Genomic DNA, 22,726 nt, shown 5'->3' on the forward strand with positions numbered 1-22,726 from the left:
AGACATCTTTTATCCTCTGGTTCACTCCCTAAATGGCTGCAATGACCTGAGCTGAGCCAGGCCAAAGCCAGGAGCCAAGAGCTTCATCTGGGTCTCCCACATGGGTGCAGGGGCCCAAGGACTTGAGCCATCTTCCACTGCTTTCCCTGGGCCATTAGCAGGGAGCTGAATCAGAAGTGGAGCAGCTGGGACAGGAACCAGTGCACATATTGGATGCTGGCAACACAGGTGGATGCCTTATCCACTATGCCACAGTGCCAGGCCCAGGAGATGCATTTTAAATATAAACACATAGAAGGTTGGAAAAATGAAAGGGCAGGAAAAGATAGCCTATGGAAACTGGAAGCCTAAGAAAGCTCCTATAGTTATTTTAATGCCAAGGAAAGTAGACTTCAGGGACATATTTAATAATGACAAAAAAGTTAATTCACTAGAAAGATGTAACAACCACAAATGAGTATACATCTAATAAAGGGGCTTCGAAAAATATATATATATAAAAAGACAGAATTAAAGGAGAGTTAGACAACCCCACAATTGTGTTGGAGTCCTTCCTTCTTCCAGGAAGTTAGAACATCTAGGCCAGCATAGATAAAATTATAAAAGACTTAAAAACAGTATTGCCAGCCTCCCACACCTAGCTGACATTTGCAGAACACCACAACCAACAATTGTGAATTCGCATTCTTTTCAAGTATATGTGGAATATTCACCAAGACGAACTGTCTACTGGCCCAGTAAAAAATAAATAAATTTCAAAAGACCAAACTCCTATAGACCACATTCCCTGAACACGACAGAATTAAAGTAGAAACCAGTGAAATTAAGAAATGTACATTGGGGCCGGCGCTATGGCGCAGCAGGTTAAAAGCCCTAGCCTGAGGCACCAGCATCCCATATGGGCACCAGTTCTAGTCCCAGCTGCTCCTCTTCCAATGCAGCTCTCTGCTATGGCCTGGGATAGCAGTGGAAGATGGCCCAGGTCCTTGGACCCCTGCACCCACATGGGAGACCTAGAAGAAGCTCCTGGCTCCTGGCTTTGGATTGGGGCAGCTCCAACCTTTGCAGCCATCAGGGGAGTGAACCAGCAGAAAGGAAGACCTCTCTCTCTCTCTCTCTCTAACTCTGTTTTTCAAATAAATAAAAATAAATCTTTTAAAAAAAAGAAATTTACATCTTCAGATATTAAGAAATTAAATAAATGACTTCTAATTAGCCCATGTATCAAAGAAGAAATCACTAGGAAAATGAGAAAATGTTTTAACGGAATAATCAAGAGAAGTAAACACAGAGGGGCTGGTGCTGTGGTTTAGAGGGTAAGGCCTCCGCCTGTGGTGCCGGCATCCCATATGGGCACCAGTTCATGTCTAAGCTGCTCCACTTCTGATCCAACTCCCTGCTATGGCCTGAGAAAGCAGTAGAAGATGGCCTAAATCCTTGGGCCCCTGCACCTGCGTGGGAGACCGGAAGAGGTTCCTGGCTCCTGGATTCAGATCAGTCCAACTTCAGCCATTGAGGCCACTGAGGAGTGAACCAGTGGATAGAAGACTTCTCTCTCTCTCTTTCTCTCTCTCTCTCTCTCTCTCTCTCTGTAACTCTGCCTCTAAAATAAATGAATAAAATCTGTTAAAAAAAAAAAAAAGTTAACCCAGGAGCCAGCGTGTGGCGCAGCAGTCAAGCCACCACTTGGGCTGTCCCCATTCTGGATTACAGCGCCCAGGTGGAGTGCCAGCTCCTCCATTTCAATTCCAGCTTCCTGCCAGTGCATCCCGGGAGGCAGCAGGTGATGGCTCAGGCACCTGCTTCCCTGACCCCCAAGCGGGAGACCCAGATGGAGAGCTGGCTCCTTGTTTTACCTGGCCCAGCCCTGGCTCTTGCCGACATTTGGGAAGTAATCCTGCAGATAGAAGATTTCTGTTTGTCTCTCTGCCTCTCAAATAAGATGAAAATAAACAAAAAAAAAGTTAAGTCAACATATAAAATTGTATGGAATTCAATTAAATCTGTGCCTTGTGAGAAATGTATAGTTTTATGTTTATAGTAGAAAATTTTATAATTAATGATATAATTTTCTACCTTGCTTAGAAAATAAAGAATAAATTAAACCCAAAGTAAGGGGGAAAAAGGAAATAATAAATTTAAGAATATAAACCAAAGAAATATAAAAAAAGAGAGACATCCAAAAAAACCAAAAGTTGGCATGGTGAAAGCAAAATAACGAGACCATGAAATCCCTAGTGACACCGATTTTACAAAAGGAAACACAAATTACAAATATCAAGAATGAAAGTAGGGGCTGGAGCTCCAGCATAGTGGGCTAAGCCTCCACCTGCAGCACTGGCATCCCACACGAGCACCGGTTCACGTCCTGGCTGCTCCTCTTCTGATCTGGTTCCCTGTTTATGGCCTGGGAAAGCAGTGGAAGATGGCCCAAGTCCTTGATCCCCTGAAGCAGTGTGGGAGACCCAGATGAAGCTCCTGGCTCCTATGAGGCCATTTGGGGGAGTGAACCAGCAGATGGAAAACTCTTCTCCCTATCTCTCCCTCTTTCTGTCTGTAACTCTGCCTCTCAAATAAGAGACCAGGATAAGCACCTGGCTCCTGCCATCGGATCAGCGCGGTGTGCCGGTCGCAGCGCGCCTACCGTGTGGCCATTGGAGGGTGAACCAACGGCAAAAGGAAGACCTTTCTCTCTGTCTCTCTCTCACTGTCCACTCTGCCTGTCAAAAATTAAAAAAAAAAAAAAAGAAAGAAACATTAGGATGAACAATTTTAGAAATCTAATGTTCAACATTAATACTAAGAATAAAAAGATTGGGGGCCACCGTTGTGGCGCAGTGGGTTAAGCTGCTACTTGTAATGTCAGCCTCCCATATGGGTACCAATTCAAGTCCCAGCTCCTCCACTTCCAATCCGGCTCCCTGCTAATGCGCTTGGGAAAGCAGAAGAACGTGGCCCAGTACCTGGCCTCTGCCACCCATAGGGAAGACCTGGATGAAGCTCCTACCTCCCCACAAACTGGACAAGGACTTGTACACCCACCTTCCTGTTTCCTCCTTTGTCCCATACCCTGGCTCAACCTCTATGTTCTGTCCCTCTAGCCCTCCGCATCAAGAGGGATTTCGGATTCACCCCCTTGCTAACCTTTCTGGGTGTCCTGATAGGAACTGGAACAGGAACACCAGACTGGCCATTTCAGTAGACAAGGTAAATAAAATTGAAGGTTTATTGCTCCATCTCAGAGAAAACATAAATGACCTAGCACAGCAACTGTCTCACCTGCAGGCTCAGGGGGATTCACTGCCAGCATTAGTTGTGCAAAACCTCAGGGAACTAGACCTCCTCACAGCCCAGAGAGGAGGACTTTGCCTCTTTTTGGGTGAAGAATGTTGCTTTTATAGGAATAAATCAGGTGTGATAAGAGATAGGACAAAATGCCTTAAAAAACTACGAAATGTATTCCCCAAATAATTCTGCCTCATTTTGGCCATTGTTTCCACCGTGGGCAATGTCTCTGATATCTCCTTTTATCCTCATAATCATAGTGCTCCTATTCCTACCATGTATACTTAACTTGTTCCAAAGGTTCTTACAGGAACGAATGACTGCTATATTTCAAGCCATCTCTGCCATCTCACTCCACATCTACACCCACCACAACCCCCATCAGCAGGAAGTAGCCAGAAAGAAACCATCTCTGTATCTATACTCAGAGTCAGGATTGATGGAACAAAGACATAAGCCTCAGCCATTCTAGCTCATTGCCCAGAAGAGAGATAAAATTGGAATTTATCCTTTGTCTCTGAATCCCAATTCAGTCTCGCACTGTTGTTCCATTGTTCTCCACCCCACCCCCTGCATTCTTCCCCAGGTTTGGAAGGGGGGTGAGGGTGGCACAAGAGCCCAAGCTCCTGGCTCCTGGCTTCTGATTCATTCAGCTCTGGCTGTTGCAGCCATTTGGGGAGTGAACTAACAGATGGAAAATCCCTCTCTGTCTTTCTCTCTCTCTGTAACTCTACCTCTCAAATAAATAAATAAAAATCTTTTTAAAGAAAAGTTATAGTTATGAAGACTGATGAACAGGACAAATGTAGGGATAGGCAAGTAGATAAATGGAATTGAAATAAACCTACAAGAGGATAGTCAGTTGTCAATATTCCCATTTTAATCAAAACTCTGTGTCTCATCTGATCTGCCTGATTCCCTGCCACATCATCAGAGCCTAGGACTGAGTGAATGAATGAGTGCAGGGGCCCAGCTCTGGGCACTGTTGGTCCAGGTACCACCTGCTACGCTGGCATCCCTTATCAGAGCACTGGCTGATCTGCTTCCAATCCAGCTCCCTGCTAACACACCTGAGAAAGCAGCAGAAGATGGTCCAAGCGCCAAGCCCCTGTCACACACTTGGGAAACTCAGATGGAGTTCCTGGCTCCTGGTTGTGGCTTGGCCCAGCCCGGGATGTTGAGGCCATTTGGGGAATGAACCAATGGGTGGAAGATCTCTCTGTGTCTCTCCATGTCTGTCTGTAACTCTGCCTTTCAAATAAATAAATAAATCTTGTTTTAAAAAATTAGTGCCTAGTATATAATAGTAGGTGCTCAGTAAATGTTCATTAACTACATGTATGTTAGGAATGGAGTGGGCGTGACAATCTGGTCCCTTCTCAGGGCCACACTGTATGGCCCAGACATGCAAACTGTGGTGGCTGAAAAGCCACACTGCCTCCCTCTATCCCACCCCACCTTCCCTGGTTCCCTTCCTTGGAGTCCCCCTGTCCTTCCCCTGTTGCCACCCGGCAACCAGCGTCCTCAGCGTGCTCTTCTTCCAACCCCTTCCATACTGGGTTAGTGTTAGGTAGAGACTCATTCTTCTCTCAGCTAACAATCACTTAAAACCTTTATTTCCAGTTCTATCCATTTCAGACAGGATCTCTTGACTTCTGTAGAGAATGAAGAAGTTAGCACCTGACTCTGTTCCATCCTCCGGCCTCCCTGTCTTCCCACGCCAACAGTAACACTATTACTTTCACATTGCCATGAGTTATAATATTTGCATGTGTCCTGTACCTATAATTAAGTCTTTTTAGAGAGTAATTCTGATTGATTACTTAAATCCACTCAGTAGCATTTTCAGTAGTATGACTAGAAAACACTGGGGCCAGCACTGTGGCCCAGCAGGTTTAAACCCTTACCTGCTCCACCGGCAGGCATCCTATATGGGAAGGGTTCATAGGGGTGCTTCACTTTCTTTTTTTTTTTTAAGATTTTTTTTTATTTGAAAGGTAGAGATACAGAGATAAGGGGAGAGAGAGAGAGAGAGAGAGAGAATCTTCCATCTGCTGGTTCACTCCCCAAATTGCCAAAATAGCTAGGGCTAGGCCAGGCTGAAGCCAGGGGCCAGGAGCTTCTTCTGGGTCCCACGTAGGTGCAGGGACCCAAGGACTTGGCCCATCCTCTGCTGCTTTCCAGGGAGCTGGATCGGCACCCACATGGAATGCTGGCATTGCAGGTAGAGACTTAGCCTTCTATGCACAGTGCTGGCTCTGGGTGCTTCACTTCTGAACCAGCGCCCTGCTAACGCTTCTGGAAAAGTAGCAGAAGTTGGCCCAAGTCCTTGGGCCCTTGCCACCAAGTTGGAGATCCTGATGACGTGCCTGGATCCTGGCTTCAGTTTGGCCTAGCCCTGACTGTTGCACCCATTTGGGGAGTGAATAAGCAGATGGAAGATCTCTGTCTCTCCCTCTCTATAACTCTGCCTTTCAAACGAATAAAATAAAAATCTTTAGAAAAAAATTCCAATTTGCAATTACATTGGATCTATAAAACAAGAAAAAATCTGCTCATTCAAAGGATCAGAAAACATGATCAATTTCAGAGAAATGAAAAACAATTATTCAAGTGAAAATACGATGGAAAAGTCTGGAAGCCAGTGCCAGACGGTAAGGAAGGTGTTTCAACAAGACTGTGGCTCATGGGAGGGAGGCGGGAGCTGACAAGGCTTGCAGTAGCCAAAACTGAAACAATTTGAGCAAGAAAATAAATAAGGTTGCATTGACTTACAATCCAAGTATGAGATAAATAAACACGCGTCCCTACTCTCTAAATAAATGGTCAAATAAATAAACACGTGGGGAGAAGACAGCAGATAACGTGTACGCCAGCACTGACTGGCCCGCCGCCTCCTCTCCAGGCTGGACCTGGCGCCTCACCTCCAGAGGACAGCATGCAGGGGACAGCAGGGGCACTGTAACCTGCCAGTCACTGCTTTCCTCCTGTGATCCAGGTTACCAAGGCTACCGTCCCCCGCTGCGGCCGTGGGACCAGCCGTGCCCTTCTCGCTTTGTTCGGCTTTCTCTCCCCAAGCACTTAAACCCAAATGGAAGAACACGCTAGAGAGTGCCAGTCTTCAGCCTGACTGATTTTACAACAGCAGGAGAGGCTGAGACGCTGTCACAGACACTGTAGGGACAAACAGCTGTGGACTGGCTCCTGCGACAGAAACAGGACGGTAGTGGGAAAACTGGCGAAATCCGAGTCGGAGCTGGAATTTGGTCCCTGGGAATGTATGCATGCTAATTGGCAGGTTTTGATGGGCCTGATTGTGTAAGATGCTAACGTTAGCGGAAACTGGGTAACTGCTGTATGGGAAGTTTGTATATTCTCTGCGCAACATTTTCATAAATCTAAAATTATCCTAGAATTTAGATTTTACTTTAAGACTATTCTAGGAGCAGAGCCAGCCCTGTGCCCCTTTTGATGCCAGCATCCCATATCACAGTTTGGGTCCTGGCTGTTCCCACTTCCAATCCAGCTCCCTATTAATGTACCTGGGAAGACAGAGGAAGATAGTCCAAGTGCTTGGACCCCTTCCATCCATGTGGGAGACCCGGATGGAGTTCCAGATTCCTGGCTGCAGCCTGGCCCTGCCCCGGCTGTTGCGGGCATTTGGGGGAGTGAACCAGCGGATGGAAAACCGGTCTCTCTGTCTCTCCCACTCTCTCTGTCACTCTGCCTTTCAAATAAATAAATAATTAAATGTTTTTTTTTTAAATATAGAAGCAAAAGTTGTGTAATTCTCCAAGAATTTGAAGGCAAAAAAAGGCTTTAAAACAAGGGAGAAAACATCCAGTCACAGAGCAAGCCTCCGTTCAAGAGGTCTGACTGTTGTCTAATAAGCATTCCAGGAGGAAGACAATACGGGCAAGAAAACCATCAGAGAAAAATAGAAAGGCAACCAAAAAACAAATAAGGGGCTGGCGCTGTGGCATAGTGGGCTAAAGCCTCCGCCTATGGCACCAGAATCCCATATGGGCACCGGTTCAAGTCCCGGCTGCTCCTCATTCCAATCCAGCTCTCTGCTATGGCCTGGGAAAGCACTAGAGTAGAGGATGGCCCGAGTGCTTGGGTCCCTGCACCCGTATGGGAGACCCAGAAAAAGCTCCTGACTCCTGGCTTCAGATCAGCGAAGCTCTGGCCATTGCAGCCATCTAGGGAGTGAACCAAGGGATGGAAGACCCCTCTCTCTCTCTCTCTCTGTGCCTCTTCCTCTCTGTAGCTCTGCCTTTCAAATAAGTAAATAAATCTTTAAAAATAAATAAATAAATAAGTCTTTAGGTTAAAAGTGTTTGTTGAAGGCTGAGCAAAACCAAAGAAAACAAGAGACATCCCAAGGCATTTGTAGGGTTTCAGGATGTCTAACAGCCTCCAGAAACCAAGAACAAACAAACAGGAGGCAGATATGGTGGTCTAGCAGGTTAGGCCTCTGCTTAGGATGCCCGAATCCCATATCGGGGTGCCCAGGATTGAGTCCTGCCTCTGTTTCCTATGCAGCTTCCTGCACATGTCCCTGGGAGGTAGTAGGTGATGGCCCAGGTGCTTGGGTCCCTGCCACCCACACACCCACATGGAGACCTGGATCGAGTTTCTGGCTCCTGGCTTTGGGCTGGCACAACCCCAACTGTTGCAGGCATTTGGGGAGTGATCCAGCAGATAGAAGAGCGCTCTCTCTCTCTCTCTCATTCTGATGTGGGATAAGCCGCTAAGGACTGCCAACCCCCTCGCTGTGCGCACTGCCCAGATTCCAGCATCCTCCGTGCTGCTTCATCAGGAAGGCAGCACCCGCGCTCTTCCTCGCGCAGCGAGCCTCACTCTGCTCTGTGCTCCAGACACCTTCCCGAAGACCACCCCAGGCACTGCAACCCCAGACCCAGGCCCGTCTCCTTTGGGAATTCAGTCAGGGCCCGCCCTATAAAAGGTTGATCCCAGTCTGGGTGGGGGCCATTCCCTCTCTTGGGGTTGCCTGCACCCTGTCTGAGTGTGTACTGTGCCTTTGCCATTTGCTAAGTCCTGCTCTTCTCCTCCCCTCTGTCTACGGCTCCTGGTTCTATTCTTGCACACAGGGAGACAAGAACCCAATCTAGCTGGAAGTCTCTCCACCTCCTCAACATTACTTGGAAATTCCTATCTATTGGGACACTCACATCCCATATTGGGGTGCCTGGGTTCCAGTCCCAGCTCTGCTGCCAATTCAAGCTTCCTTCTGATGCACACCCTGGAGGCAGCAGGCAGTGGCTCAGTATTTGGGTCCCTGCCACCCACCAGGGAGACCTGGACTGAGTTCCTGCCTCCCAGCTTTGGCCTGGCCTAGCCCTTGCTTTTGCAGGCATTTGGGGAGTGAACCAGTGGATGCAAGCTCTCTCTATGTCTGTCTTTCCACCTCTCAAATAAATAAAAAATAGAAAAAGAGATGTGGTATCTCCCATTCCGGTATGAATACTGACACAGGTGTCTAACTTCTAGAATCTTATGTGCTTTTCTATTTATTGAAATTTAAGAGGCCGGCGCCGTGGCTTAACAGGCTAATCCTCCACCTTGCGGTGCCGGCACACCGGGTTCTAGTCCCGGTTGGGGCACCAGATTCTATCCCGGTTGCCCCTCTTCCAAGCCAGCTCTCTGCTATGGCCCGGGAAGGCAGTGGAGGATGGCCCAAGTCCTTGGGCCCTGCACCCGCATGGGAGACCAGGAGAAGCACCTGGCTCCTGGCTTCGGATCAGCGAGATGTGCCGGCCGCAGCGGCCATTGGAGGGTGAACCAACGGCAAAAAGGAAGACCTTTCTCTCTGTCTCTCTCTCTCTCTCACTATCCACTCTGCCTGTCAAAAAAAGAAAGAAAGAAAGAAAGAAAGAAAGAAAGAAAGAAAGAAAGAAAGAAAGAAAGAAAGAAAGAAAGAAATTTAAGAGCGTCCCTGATAGCACACGCCATGGAGACAGTGCCATATAGGATGGAAGACAACCAAAGAACATTCGCATTTGTATCGGGACCTCTTAGAATGTCTGGGAAGTTCAGTTTAGGAGCCAAAAGGTGGGGCAGTGCCACCACAGAAGAGCCTCAGAAATAATCTACAGTCTCAGAGCCCAGGCTGGGCTGAGAGAGAGTGCACTTGACCGTGACGGTGAGGGAGGAGCCTGGCCCTGGGCACACAGACTGTCCTCGTGGAAGCCTTGTCTCGGGCCTGAGTCACGGCTGTGGACTTTACCCCTTCCTTATTGGGGTGGCTGGTTACAAGGGGCAGGGGGCCAGGAAGAGCAGGCACGGCTGGGACACAAGATCAGGGCTGGGCTCTTTCCCTTTAACTGCCCGGGATCTCACAGCTGCTACCCTGTGGGCCGGGATTTGAACCCAGACAGATCTGGCTCCAGGCTTCAAACGCCTTTGCCTTTGCCGCTTCTGCCCCACTCCCATGGAAAACCTGGAAGCCAGGGAGAAACCCAAATCCCGGGCTGGGTGTTCACTGAGGGTCACAGACAGGCATGCCTGAAATCAGCGTAGCCAAGTTTCCTGTAGTTAAACTGTTGGCTTAGACAAATATCAACAGACACACCCAGAAACACGAAGCCAAGGCCAAAGCCAGCCAGCCAGCACAAAGGGTCCTTCCCGCAGGTGAGGGGAAAACAGGGAATTCTTCTGAGCAACCTGATCACTATTGTTCTGAACACAGCAGGGGGCTTAAACCTCAGATCCTTTTTTTTTAAAAAGATGTATTTATTTATCTGAAAGTTGGAGTTATATATATAACTATAGAGAGAGAGAGAAAGAGAGGGAGATATGGGGGGAGAGAGAGAGAGAATCTTCTGTCCACTGGTTCACTCTCCAAATGTCCACAACAGCTGGAGCTGAGCCGATCTGAAGTTAGGAGCCACAAGCTTCCTCCAGGTCTCCTATGTGGGTGCAGGGACCCAAGGACTTGGGCCATCCTCCACCGCTTTCCCAGGCACATTAACAGGGAACTGGATCAGAAGTGGAGTAGTTGGGACTTGAACTGGTGCCTATATGGGATGCCGGTGCTGCAGACGGCAGCTTTACACACAGAGCTGACCCCTTGCAAGTCCTGTTTGTAATGTGGAGAGGGGAGGGCAGGTAGGTGTCGTGACTATGCCACGTCGGGTGCTGAAACCTGGGCACTCTGAAATGAGGAGCTACACTTCCCGCCCTCCAGGACACTGCCCCTGGGTACTGTCTTCCTTTGACTGATGCCCCCTCCACTGCAGGGACGACTGTCCCCATGGCCCTGTCCTGTTCCCATTGCCAGCACAGAGCCTGGCACCAAACCACCACTCACTCCATGATCAATTTAGGTTTTGAAAAGTATCGCTCTTGCTGCTCTGCCACCTGATAAATCTTCAAGGGTTGGATGGTTTTGTAAATTCCTAAAAAGGAGGAAAATGTAGTTGAGGGAGAGAATGTAGAGATGAAATGATGCCTGGTTAGGAGATGTGTTTAGAATGTCTTCCTGGGTAAAGAAAGCAGGGGACACAGGAGAGCGAGCAAGGGGGGCTTAGAAGGGCCCTGCTGCGTCTGAGAAGGAAGAGGGCTCATGGCTTCCAGAGGAGGTGGTGGCTACGGGGGTGGGGGGGAGGCCAAGCTCTCTAAGGACATGTGGCTGGGAGGGAGCTGGAGCTGGAAGGGCCGCCAGCAATGGGGTCACTCACTGCCTCCACAGGTGTTTATTGGGCAAGAGTTCAGCGCGGCGGTGGAGATGCCTCTCAGACACCTGCATCCCGTGTCAGCGTGCCTGGGCCGACTCCTGGCTCCGCTCTCCATTCTGGCTTCCTGCTATGTGCACACCTGGGAGGCAGCAGGTGACGGCCCAAGTAATTGAGTTCCTGCCATCCACCTGGGAGACTCAGATTGAGTTCCTGGCTCCTGGCTTCAGGCTGGCCCAGCTTTGACTGTTGCAAGCATTTGGGGAGTGAACCAGAGGATGGAAGATCTCTGTCTGTCGCTCTCTGCCTTTCAAATAAAATAAACAATACATAAATACACATTTTTTAGAAAAATGAAATCACTCCATTCTTTAAAACCTTGATTGCATTTAAACATTGTTAAAACCCGTGTATTCCTTGAGCACCTGCTAGGTGCCGAGGCTTACCTGAAGCACTTGGGGACACAGCAATGAACAAAAGCTTTGAAATCCCCATGTTCTCATGGAACTCACATTCTAGTCAGGAAGCAAATAAAGTTACAAATGCTCTTAACCATTAGTCCAGCAATCCTGCATCTGGGACTTCAGCCCAGAGCGGCATCTGCATGGTACAAGGTAATGCAGGTGCAAGATCATTCATTGCGGCGCTGATGTCACGGCAAAGGCACAACTTCCGATCTGGAGCCACGTGAACGTATTCTCCTGCAAGTCAAGGCAGACATTTAGAATAAGTTTGTATGGGTTTCCTTAGATGGCTATGGGGAGACATGAAGTGGGAAAGAAGATGCAGGAATGTTGCTATTTAAACAGATTATGTTAGGGACAGACAAGACAACCTTTGAGTAAAAGTCTGGAAATGACATTGTGGCATCTTCTGGACTGGAGGAACTGCAAGTGCAAAGGCCCTGAGGCAGAACCACATTTGCCATGTCCAAGTAACAGCAGGAGACTGAGCTCGGGGCAGGGATGCAGCAGCGTCACCACTCCAAGTGCTCCATGTCTGAGGGGCTGGGAAACCACCCGCCTCCAGCTCACCTGCCTTCTTAGCTGTGTCGCTTGCTTTGGCTGCTGGACATCCAGCCCCACCTCCCTCTCTGTGTCTCTCTCACTGCCCCCAAGACAGAGGCTCCCAGGCCCCGTCCTCAGCCTCCTCGCGCTCTTGCTACTCTCACTGCACCGTTCTCCTTGGCGGCTTCTGCCCACATTTCTCTCCTGGGCCCTGGATGTCTGACCCAAATGTCTCCAGCACCTGGGACTTCACACATGTCCAGAGCCAACCACACCACCACTGCTCACCCCTCGTCCCCCAGATCAGCCAGGCTCATCCTCTGGACCCCACTCCTCCCCCTCACGCAAGCCCCAACCCCACTGCTGCCTGCACCTCCCGCACCTGCTGTCCCGAGCAGGGTGCCCTCAGGTCAGCCCAGTGGTCAGAGCTTCCCAGCACTGACAGCAGTAAGCATGCAGGAGATGAATTGATCAACTATTATCAGATAGACAGGTAATTTTCAGAGTGTGTTCCCTCACCAGGCTATCAGTACATACTTACACTAATACTTATTCATTGAGGGGCCAGCAATATGGCTCAGAGGGTTAAGCCACTGCCCGTGACACCAGCATCCCATAGGAACACCAGTTCCAGTCCATGCTGTTCCACATCCAATCCAGTTCCAAGCCCCTGGACTATCATCCGTTGCTGGTGCTACCCTTGTGGAAGACCCAGAAGAAGCTTCCGGCTCCTGACTTTGGCCTGGCCTGACCCTAGCTGTTGCACCGTTTAAGGAATGAACCACTAGATGGAAGATCTCTCTCTCTCTCTCTCTCTCTCTCTCTCTCTCACTCTGCCTTTCAAATACATAAGTAAGTCTTTGAATCAATTTTTAAAAAAGCTTCTCTGTTGAGGGGCCGGTGTTGTGGTACAGCAGGTTAAGCCACCTGCAGATCCAGCATCTTATATGAGCCCTGATCCAAGTCCCAGCTGCTCTGCTTCTGATCCAGCTCCCTGATATTGCACCTGGGAGGGCAGCAGAAGCTGGCCCAAGTTCTGGGGCTCCTGCCACCCATGTGGGAGACCTGGATGGAGTTCCTGGCTCCTGGCTTTAGCCTGGTCTGACCCTGGCTGTTGCAGCCATTTGGGGAGTGAAGCAGCAGATGGATGTCTCTGTCTCTCCCTCTCTCTGTAACTGGGCCTTTCAAATGAATAAACAAAGCTTTTAAAAAAATGTGTTGTTTATCTGAAATCCAAGTTCACACTTAGCTGGGCGGCTTGTATGTTTATAGCTCAATCTGGCAACCTTCCCCCTGGGTAGTTTGGCAAAGCCCAGTGACATTTTTGGCTGTCACCGCTGGGTTGGGGTTGCTGCTGGCTTCTCTGGGTGGAAAGCAAGGATAAGGCTCCACCTCCTACAGCGCACAGGGGCAGCCCCCAACGGTCAGGAAGTATCCAGACCACAGTATCCAGAGCGCTAAGGTTGCGGAAGCTGCCCACGGGTGCTCAGAGCGCACAGAGCTCTCCCCTGCCTCCCCTCGGTCCCTGTGTGCCTGCTTACCTCCCGTAGTCGTTCAGAGATGCAGCGACTGGCAGATGTCCAGCTGCCAGCCAATGCCAGGTCATAATGTTAATGGGAAAACTGGAATCCTAAGTTGCATGTACTTTCTCAACCGTGCCCAGCGGTATAATGTGCATAAAAATAACACCGCGGAGGGAAAGTTGCTCACATGGCAAGGGGGTGGCCTCAGGCAAGAGAAACAAGTGTGCTTCCCTCACTTCCGGTTCTTTCCCCCTATGTTACCCAAGAACTGTGTTTGCAAAATACTTTTAAAATTTCAAAATTTTTTTTTTTTTTGGACAGGCAGACTGGACAGCGAGAGAGAGAGAGACAGAAAGGTCTTCCTTTTTGCCGCTGGCTCACCCTCCAATGGCCACTGCGGCCGGCGCATCTCGCTGATCCGAAGCCAGGAGCCAGGTGCTTCTCCTGGTCTCCCATGCGGGTGCAGGGCCCAAGCACTTGGGCCATCCTCCATTGCCTTCCCGGGCCACAGCAGAGAGCTGGCCTGGAAGAGGGGCAACCTGGATAGAATCCGGCGCCCCAACGAGGACTAGAACCCGGTGTGCCAGTGCCGCAAGGCGGAGATTAGCCTGTTAAGCCATGGCGCTGGCCAAAATCTTAAACTTTTAACTGTGCAAGTCATGCATGAGTACATTTTCCTGATATTAAAAGACAAAGAGGGGCCAGCATTGTGGCACAGTGGGTTAACGCGCCGCCTATGATGCCAGCATCCCATATAAGCCCTGATCTGAGTCCTGATCTGATCCAGCTCCCGGCGAGTGAAAGTGGGAAGGCAGCAGAGGATGACCTGCACCTGCATGGGAGACCTGGATGGGATTCCCAGCTGTTGTGGCCATTAGGGAATTAAACCAGCAGATAGAAGATCTCTCTCTCTCTCTCTCTCTCTCTCTCTAACTGCCTTTCAAGTAAATAACTAAGTCTAAAAGAAGAAGACGACGACCCTGGACGGTGGCCCATACCCTCCTGTCTTCCTGGTTCATAGCGTCTCAGCTGCAGACATTGCAATTCACTTCAGCAGTTCCTAGTCTTGGACATTTTGGAGGCTTTCAATATTTTGCTACAATGACATTCTTGTGCATATGCAATTTCTACGCATGGGAATTTTTAAAAAAAGATTTATTTACTTATTTGAAAGGCAGATTTACTGAGAGGGAGAGGCAGAGACAGAGAGAGATAAGTCTTCCACCTGCTGGTTCACTCTCTAAATGACTGTAATGGCCAAGGCTGAGCCAGACCAAGGCCAGGAACCAAGAACTCCATTAGGATCTCCCACGTGGGTGCAGGGACCCAAGCACCTGGGCCCATCCTCTGCTGCTTTCCCAGGTGCATTAGCAGGGAGCTGCATCAGAAGTGGAGCAGTTGGGACTCACACCAGCACCCATAAGGGATGCCGGTGCTGCAGAAGGCGGTTTTACCCGCTACACCACTGCGCCGGCCCCATGGGAATATATTTGTAACATAAGTTCCCAGAAGTGGAATTTCTGGCTCAAAGGGCAAGTGTGTTGAAAGCGGGCAAGGTTATTATCCAATTGCCTTTCCCGGCAATTTACTGATTATCTTATTTTATGATCACAAGGAAATTATGTATTTTTTAAAATTCAGAGAAAAATACAAGGCAATCATTGTGCTGGGTAATAAGAAGCCACCACGGATGAACTTGGAGTGTGTGACAGGAACTCGACACGCACTGCCAGCCGCACTCACACAGTCCTGGAGGACGCATGGTGAATTAAGCCTTTTGTTGAAGGCACTCACGAAGCAGGCGACAGAGCCAGAATGAAGTCTCGGTTTACCAGGCTCCCGGGCTTGGGCCTGGGCCTGGGCCTTGTCACCAGGCAGGGAGCCGACACCTGGTATGAGGAACTGGATTCCAGCACAGCCCATCACGTCACGTGGCCGGGCCGGGGACACAGGGCAGGGCAGGGTGGGGTGCGGACAGGCGGGAGCCTTTCCCGGGAGGCCTGAGTGCTCAAGGAAGAGATTTTGCTGGTCAGCAGGAGAGGGTACTCAGAGGCCAGCGATGACACCACCACAGGCACAGAGGCCCATGCGCCAGATGGGACAGGGCAAGAGGTGAGCACGGGGTGGGGGTGGGGGGTCATGCGTGTGCAGACGGGGGCGGAGGGCAGTGTAGGAGAGCTAGGACTCAGGTGGGCAGTGACTGACCTGGCAGGATGGGCAAGGGGGTGGCCCGGGGGACTCAGAGCCCAGAGCTAGACCCTCGGGGTTTCAGGCTGACCCTGGTCCCGTCCCAGCTGCCCAACCTGGCTGTACAACACCGAAGCCCATCTCCGAGGTGCTTTAAGGCATCCCCGAGAAAAACCCCGACACTTTGCCAAGAGCCTTTTACTAGCAGAGAATCAAGTTGTTTTTAAAAGGGTTCTTCCAGCTGAGCAGCTTTTTCTTACTGTTAAAAAATTGTAGATGGCAAGGGTGGCTCTGGGACATAATAGGCTGGACCTCCACCTGCAGTGCCAGCATCCCATATGGGCGCCGGTTCGAGTCCCGGCTGCTCCTCTTCTGATCCAGCTCTCTGCTATGGTCTGGGAGGGCAGTGGAAGATGGCCCAAGTGCTTGGGTCCCTGCTAAATAAGCACCAACATCCAAAAATCTGCACTTTCAGAGCCGCATTGCAACGCTGTCGAGGTGCCCTTGTTTGACAGCATCCATGAATCGCCTGGGCTGCCGTGTTGTGACATCACCTCCTGTCGCCATCGGCCATCCTCTAACATCTACAATTCATTTTTTTAAAATTTTAAAAAATTTTTTATTTATTTGAGAGGTAGAATTACAGCCAAGAGAAGGACAGAGAGAGAGAGAGAAAGAGAGAGAGTTCTTCCATCCACTGGTTCACTCCCCAGTTGGCAACAACGGCTGGAGCTGCGCCCACCCAAAGCCAGGAACCAGGAACTTCTTCCAGGTCTCCCATGCAGGTGCAGGGGTCCAAGGACTTGGGCCATCTTCCATTGCTTTCCCAGGCCACAGCAGAGATCTGGATTGGAAGTGGAGCTGCCGGGATTTGAACCAGTGCCCATATAGGATGCCATACTGCAGGCGGCAGGTAGCTTTACTTGTTACACCACAGTGCCAACCCCCATAATAGGCATTTTTAAAGGATTTATTTATTTATTTGAAAGTCAGAGTTACAGAGAGAAAAGAAAACACACACACACACACAGAATCTTCCATCTGCTGGTTCACTCCCCCAAATGGCCACATCAGCCAGGACTGGATCAGGCTGAAGACAGGAGCCAGGAGCTTCATCCAGGTCTCCCTCATGAGTGGCAGGGACCCAGGGACTTGGGCCATCTTCTGCGGCTTTCCTAGGTGCATTAGCAGGGAGCTGGATTGAAAGTGGAGCAGCTGGGACTTGAACCAGCACCCATATGGGGCATTGTAGACGGCAGCTTAACCTGCTACACCACAATGCTAGCCCCATAATATGCATTTTTTCCTAAACTTTTTGATGGTCATTTGTACACATAGATTACAAAATAGTTTGTGCAACAAAACAAATATCTTTTAACTCTCATTTTGCATAAAATGTCCTCATATCTCAATTCTTACAACAACCTGTTGGACAAGTATTATTCTTATCCCCACTGTACAGATAAGGAAACTGAGGCTTTCAGCCATCTCCCCAAGGTCTCTCAACCGGGGTCCATGCCAGGCGTCACGGGTCCAGACCCTATTGTCAACCTCTCTTTGGGTAGGACACCAGATCAAGAATCTAAGCATTGAGGGTTTTTTATTTAAGTCATTGAGTCTCGAACGTCCTGAATCCTGGTAGCTTTGACCTCAGACCAGAGGGAAGAAGTCAGAATGGGGGAACCTGTCTCCTAATCTGGGTCCCCATGGGCCGAGCTGCACTTCAGAGAGCAGCCCTCAGATGGGTGGGGCAGGTGCAGGGTGGCCGGCAATATGGCGCTGTTGGTGGAGAGGCAGGTGGGGCCAGAAGTCCTTGTCCTAGTGAGCCCCTCATCCTGCAGCAGGTGCTGCCTGGGCAGAGCTGGCTGGGGACAGCCACAGCCGTCCGAGCTCAGAAGAAAAGAGGTATCAGAGACAGAACACGTGCTGGCTGAAGAATGTTGATATCAGTTATTGTAGAACTGATAGCATTTTGGATTTATGGGCTTAAATTCAGTAAAATTCACATCGCATGCTCTTTTTTCCTTATTTTTTTTTAAAAAAATTTATGTATTTATTTGAAAGGTAGAGTGACCGAGGGAGAGGTATCTTCCATCCACCGGTCGGCTTTTATGGTGTCCTGGGCAGTGTTTCAACACGCACAGCACAAATGGATCAGATCAGGGAGTTAGCAAGTCCACTTCCTCGGCTTTCATGTCTCCAGGCGACTCTCTTTTTATTTGCTTTATTAAGTGGAAACTTAATAGGAAACTTGCAATTACACATCGGGCTCACGTTACATGTCCATCGGGCAACGCTGACCCTCCCTCCCCCGCCCAGGCCACAGCCTCCGATCCCCAGCTCCGCGCGAGCACCTCGGCAGGCCAGCTTCGCTCCTGCTGCGGGCTCTGTCGCCCCCCAGCGGCGCCTTTTCCAGCCTGCCTCCCTCCATCTAGCGACACGCCTGTTTCTGTCTAGGGAGCCGGGTGTCCTAACGGCCCCCAACCACTTATTTTATTTATTTATTTGAGAGTAGAGTTACGGACAGAGAGGGAGAGGCAGAGAGAGAGAGAGGTCTTCCATCTGCTAGTTCACTCCCTAAATGGCTGCAATGGCCAGGGCTGAGCGGATCCGAAGCCAGGAGCCAAGAGCCAGGAGCCAGGAGCTTCTTCCTAAGCCACAGCGCTGGCCCCTGTGTTTGCTATCCTGACACTCCACCTTCTCAGCAGGTCTCTGTGGTTCCGATGTCTTAGGTATCTTAACCTCTCCAGCCATTCTGCCTGCCGAACCCTGTAATTCCCGGATGTTTATTTGCAAGTTGGTTTAGGGAGCGAGATGTTTGGTCTTGGAATGCAGTTGGCAAAATGAATGGTTTAGTAGCAGGTTAAGCTGTCTGGTGAGCTCTGGTAAGGTAGTGGGAATTTCTGTGACACGGAGTAAGGTAGCAAGCCTTAGAAGCAAACCAGCATGTACATATGCAAAGTTCAAAGGCCTGCTCGGTTGGGGCCCAGCTCTGTCCCTGGGGGGGTGCCTAGGGAGTCTCATCTGCTACTCCCAGAAAGCCCTCCCCCCAGCAGGGGGTAGGCCAGAGGACAAAGGGAGGGCCCACACCCAGATGCATAAAACCTCCCATCTGAATGGGGACTGGGCTCTCTGACTCTGCTGAGCCGCCCACCCAGCCTGCCAGGTGCACCTTCTTCACTAAGCTTTGCTACTGTGCTCACCACCGCTCCTCTCTGGCTCACGGCTGAACCCCGAGCCACCGGCCCCGGTACCATATGCGGTGCCCAACGTGGGGCACGGGCAAAGCCTAGGGACAAGTTCTGAGGACTGCTGCATCTGGCCTTGTCTTGTGACAGCCAAAGTCCCTTCGCCAATGCTTTGTGGAGACAGAGGCTCGCCCGCTTTCCTGTAGCCCAGCTGCCTTGGCCACACCCTGCTCTGCTTCTGCCAGCCACGGCCTCCCTGGCCAAACTCTCGGCCTGGGCCCTCGCGGCCCTCCCTGGCTGGCCTGGGCCGTGCAGGGTCTATTCCCTGCCCCTCCCCTTTGTCTCACATGGTGGGTCCCGGGCCTTGTTTCTCTGACAACATGGGTCATTGTCCACTGCTGTTGGTGACCACTGCAGAGCCCTGCAGGGTGTGTGTCCCGCCCCCCTTCTAAGTTTTTCCAGACCGGTCAGAGCGCCGGCCTCCTGGCCCTTCTCACCCAAAGGCTTCCTGTGCTCCTGCTCGCTGCATTACGGGGTTTCTCGGCCCACCGGTGTAAGATCCTTGTGCTGTACAGTTGGGGCCAGTGTGTGCCTCCTGAAACCTGTTAACCTCAGAGCTCTCCCATCACCACCGCCCTCCACAGAAGGTCCTGGGGCTGTCGTGATCAAAGTCTGACCCTCGCAGGGCCTTCTAGAATGCCACAAACTGCTGAGTTACCACGAGCATCTGTTTGAAGGGTTTTGGCCTTCAGTTGTACTTCTCTGGAGATGTTTGCAATCCCACTCATGTAGCCATGTCTTTTAACGAAACATGGCTTGCTCAACACTTACATGTTTTGTCTTCTAGGCTTCAAGGTGGTGCAGTCACGTGCTAATCCTTTTCATCACGGCTTTTCTGTGCTATGCCAACTGACCCAAATAATGAGGATTTTATGCATCTCGGGGAAGGTTTTGCATTGAGTCTTCATTATCCAGGAGAACTGGGTCTTAAAGGAGTTAACATTACCTGCCTTGGGCTAGCGCTGCAGGTTAGCAGGTGGAGCCTCCGCCCGCCCACATGGGATGTGGGCGCCAGTTCGAGTCCCGGCTGCTCCATTTCTGATCCAGCTCCCTGCTGATGGACCTGAGAAAGCAGTGGATGGGTGGTCCAGGTGCTTGGGCCCCTGCACCCACGCGGAAGACCTGGAGGAGCTCCTGGCTCCCGGCTTTTGCCTGGCCCAGCCCCAGCTGTTGCAGCCATTTGAGGAGTGAACCAGTGGATGGAAGATCTCTCTCTCTCTCTCTGCAACTTTACCTTTCAAATAAGTAAAAAATAAATCTTTAAAAAAAATTATCAGCCTATTTTTGGTGATTGCTTACCTAGACCTGGCTCACGGCTTTAGTTAAAGTGCTCAGGTGAAGTGTACCTCATCCGCCTATTTTTATTTTGACCAAATGCTTTGAACCTCTGAAAATGCCTTAGATTTAGAAATATTAACCAAGTCTTCGGACTTTGTGACTTCCGGTCAGATCCCTGGAACTCGCCACGAATGAAACGTTCAACTTGGTTAGGTGCTGGTTGCTTAAGTTACAAAAAATGCAATGTAAGGATATAAAATGACAGCAAACTTACGTTGTGCTTGTATAAAATCCAAGGTTTTATGCACTGGGGTTAGTCGCTGTTAGTAGGACGCAGTTGAGGGCCAGTGCTGTAATGTAGAGGGTAAAGCCGGCATCTGCAATGCTGGCATCCCACAGGGTGCTGGTTCGAGTCCTGCCTGCTCCACTTCCGATCCAGCTCCCTGCTAATGTGCCTGGGAAAACAGCAGAAGATGGCCCAAATGCTTGGACCCCTGCACCCACGTGGGAGACGTGCAAGAAGGGTCTGGCCCAGCGCAAGTCGTGGTGGCCATTTGGGGAGTGAACCAGAAGATGGAAGACCTCTCTCTCTCTCTCTCTCTGTCTCTAACTCTGCCTTTAAAATAAATAAATAAATCTTAAACAAAAAATAGATTGCAGTCTCAGAGCGGATCCCATTCCCCCTGGCCTCCCCCCCCCCCCCCCCCCAACGTAGCTGTCCTGTTAGGTGCATGAGTGGTGTCATCCCTGCCCGGGCCACAGGCGACTACAATCAGGAAAACAGAAGGAAAGGGGACGTTTGTGCCGCCCAAGCCCACGGGCTTGCAGGCCACATTCTGTATCTTCAAGGGGGGCTGGCAGGCTCAGCGGAGCTAGCATTGAATAGCCAGGCATTGCCAGGCCACAGCAGAAGGAAATCACAGAAACAGCTGGGGGCTGGGGCGAGGACTCCCAGCTCTGGGCCCCTCTGCCGCGCGGGGAGCTTTTGTCGCTTACCGCAAATAAGCTCGCTTTGGCTTTTGCACCCCGTCTCCAACTTCTCATTTCTGCCCTGAGCAGCAGCTCCCAGCCTGGGAGAGGCGGCATGAAGGGCCAGTGTTACATGAATCAGGTAGCCCAGTGCCAGCCACACTGTAAAGCCTTCCTCAATGGAGCTCTGAATGTGTGAAGTCGCTGTGTAGGCGAGCGGCAGTGTTTTGAGGGTGTTATTTGCATCCCAGAACCCTGGTGCAGAGCCAACAAAGGGAATGGAAAGAAACTAGATTTTAATGGGTCACAGGACTTGGAAAATACCCAGCTGGCCGGGTCAGGATCTGCCTGGAAAAGTCCCCAGTGAAGCCAGCCCGGGGTCAGCTCAGCCAACCGGGGCGAGGGGAGTGGATGTGGCAGAGGTCACAGCTCAACTCCACTGGGAACGCCAGATTTTCCAGGCTGCATGGGGACGTTCTCAGGGTTGTGGGAGCTGGAAATACAAGCTCAAGGAGAAAATGAGACAATGCAAAAAGCGGAACTGATGAAGAAAGACTTATCTGTGTGTGCTCAAGGGGTTAATTGGGGGTAGCAAATCACTGTGGCATTTATATAAAGTGTTGACATTACGATAATGCTGGAAATTATGGTCTTTGTAAGTTTATTTGAACTTAGGGTAAGAAGTTCTGCCTAGGTTAGAGTTCTATATAACTTAAAAGGCACAAAAGAACAGTGCATTCCAGGCTGGCATGGTGGTGCAGCAAGGTAAGCTTGGCTTGTGACACCAAAATCTCACACCAGAGTGCCAGTTCGAGTCCCAGCTGCTCCACTTCTAATCCAGCGCCCTGCTAACGTGCTAGCAGAGGATGGCTGGAATGCTTGAGTCCCTGCACCCACGTGGGGAGTGAACTAGCAGATGGAAGATCAGTTTCTCTGTCACTCTACCTTTCGAATAAATACAAATCTCTTTTTTAAAAGAGAAGCAACCGCATCCTTCAAATCCTGGCAGGGTGGCCGTGTGGAGGTCCGTGGCCCACTGAGCAGACATAGGCAGCGGCTCCCAGAGAAGCCCAGCACACGGCAGCGGGCCCCAGGTCTCCCAGCCTGTGGAGCCAGACCCCGCCGGAAGCCAGCATGGTTCTCGGCCGCAAGAGCGCCCTCTGCTGCCCGCACCCCTGTCCTACTCCAGGAACGCAGCAGCCCCGGTTGCTACGGCCTTGCTCTGAGCAGGGAGCTGGGCGGGTCGCAGCCCTGGCTTGGCATCCTCTCGCCCCCGTCCACCCACTCAGCGGAGTCACGGAGCAAATGCTGTTCCTTACGTGTGGATTCTCAGATTGCCAAAGGCGGGCACCCGGCCGGCCGGCGGCCCGCGTAGCAATGAGGGCTGCAAGGTGTCGGCAAAACGTCACGGCAGGTTCTGTAGTTGTCCGGCGTGGCCACCAGGGGGCGCAGCACGCACGCTCCAGGAGAGCCGGCTCGGGGACCGCGGCATGGGTGCCTTGCACGTGCACCTGCCCAAGCCCCGTCTCTGT

The sequence above is a fragment of the Lepus europaeus genome, chromosome 7 (genome assembly GCF_033115175.1).
Source record: "Lepus europaeus isolate LE1 chromosome 7, mLepTim1.pri, whole genome shotgun sequence".
In the NCBI taxonomy this organism is placed as follows: Eukaryota; Metazoa; Chordata; class Mammalia; order Lagomorpha; family Leporidae; genus Lepus; species Lepus europaeus.